Source organism: Ictalurus furcatus, unplaced genomic scaffold (genome assembly GCF_023375685.1).
Source record: "Ictalurus furcatus strain D&B unplaced genomic scaffold, Billie_1.0 scf4, whole genome shotgun sequence".
Classification (NCBI taxonomy): Eukaryota; Metazoa; Chordata; class Actinopteri; order Siluriformes; family Ictaluridae; genus Ictalurus; species Ictalurus furcatus.
This window is the reverse complement of record NW_026521053.1, coordinates 342,424-344,426: the sequence shown is the minus strand read 5'-3', so window position 1 is coordinate 344,426 and position 2,003 is coordinate 342,424. Positions and strand designations below refer to the sequence as shown.

The following is a 2,003-nucleotide window of genomic DNA, read 5'->3' as shown; positions in this document are numbered from 1 at the left end:
TACACATTCCTCAACTTTACTAAGCTTCTGTCTGTCCTCTGGCTTCGCTGAAACATACAGCTGTGTATCATCAGAATAACAGTGGAAGCTAATTCCATGTTTACGAATAATTTGACCTAGAGGTAGCATATATAAAGTAAAGAGCAGTGGGCCTAAAACAGAACCTTGTGGAACACCAAATTTAACCTCGGTATGTGTGGAGAAGTCTCCATTTACATCTACGAACTGATAACGATCGGTCAGATAAGACCTGAGCCAGGAGAGGACTGTTCCCTTAATGCCAACAACATTTTCTAATCTATCAAGGTAATAGTGTGATCTATAGTATCAAAAGCTGCACTAAGGTCGAGTAACACAAGCAGCGAGACACAACCCTGATCAGAGGTCAGTAGAAGGTCATTTACTACTTTAACTAACGCTGTCTCTGTGCTATGATGAGGTCTAAATCCTGACTGATACATTTCATGAATGTTGTTCCTATGTAAGTACAAGCATAGCTGCTGTGTACAACCTTTTCTAAAATCTTAGAGATGAAGGGGAGATTTGATATAGGTCTATAGCTGGACAGTTGAGAGGGGTCAAGGTCAGGTTTTTTAATCAGGGGTTTAATAACTGCTAATTTAAGTGATTTAGGTACAGAGCCAGTGCTAAGGGAAGAGTTGATTATATTTAAAAGTGGTTCAATTACTCCTGGACAAATCTGTTTAAAGAAACATGTAGGCACAGTATCTATGCAAGTTGATGAATTCGCTGAAGAGATTAATGAAGCTAGTTCGGTCTCTCTAAGGGGAGTAAAACATTCTAAACATTGATCCGATATTGCTATATTATCGTCTACAGGGTTAGTTGTAATACTGTCTGGTTTAAATTTAATAGCCTGAATTTCACATCTAATATTTTCAACCTTATCAATGAAAAATTTCATGAAATCTTCACTGCTATGTATTGATTGTGTTTCTTTCTGTAGTGGTTTTATTCCTAGTTAACTTTGCTGTGTTGAATAGAAAACTAGAATTGTTTTTGTTATCTCCTATTAAGGTGGAGAGACTTTTCTAGCATCGCCAAGAGATTTTCTATATTTCAGTAGGCTCTCCTTCCACGCTGTTTGAAATATCACCAGTTTGGTTTGACGCCGTTTACGTTCTAATTGTCGAGTGGTCTGTTTTAAGGTACGCGTTTGATCGTTATACCAGGGTGTTCGTTTTTTTCTCTCTAATTAATTTTCTTTTGAGTGGAGCCACTCGATCTAGCGTGTAGTGGAGTGTTGACTCCAAGTCGCCTGATCGAGTTCTATAGGATCAGACGGTGATCCAAATCTAATTGATGTCTCTACGAGGTTGTTTATGAAGCTCGGTGCAGTAGCTGATGTGAAAGTTCTAGAACTAACCTGATGGTATGTTTGACGGTTGTTCCCTTTATGACGCCGCAAATCTCAAGGTTTTTAAACGTTGTGGTGTCTGAGCAGGCCTGTATTCATTTGAACGGAGTTGTATTTAAATCTTTGGTCTATCTAACCTTTTCCTTTTGTTTGTTTATCTAACGTGTTTAAGAATGGACATTGAAATAATGTCTCCAGATACATGTACAGCTGTTTTGTGACTGTAAATTTGTACCTGGAAAGGTGTTTTTGTTTTTTTTTATAAACATGTCAAGTGATGAAAGTATGTTCTTTAAAAACAAGATATTAATAATAATAATAATAATAATAATAATAATAATAAGCTATGGTTAAATAGTTCAGAAGCTCCGTGCATCGTCCTTGATGTGTGAAAATGATACACTTTATAGTAATAACGCTGATGAGCTGCGTCAGTGTAAAATAGCCCAAACCTACCTTCAGTTTCAGGCGGCGTTGTGTGTTGTGCTGGATGGAGCTTGACTGCCCTCGTGTGTCCAACCTCGGGAACGGCAGTTTCCCAGCAGCGGTATTCTGTCATAAGAGTACATTTGTAGTTAGGCCCGAGTGGGGTAAGAAATATTACATGGTTTATATTACTGTGTCC

The 2,003-nt window shown here is 38.0% G+C and overlaps 1 long non-coding RNA gene across 1 annotated transcript in view; it reads right to left on the bottom strand.

The window, feature by feature from the left end:
• The window catches only part of LOC128604872 (uncharacterized), a 3,987-nt gene extending 1,984 nt beyond the window's left edge, over positions 1–2,003 (bottom strand). Inside the window, exon 1 of the long non-coding RNA XR_008385349.1 lies at positions 1,835–2,003. This is a non-coding gene — a long non-coding RNA (uncharacterized LOC128604872). The remainder of the gene's footprint in view (positions 1–1,834) is intronic.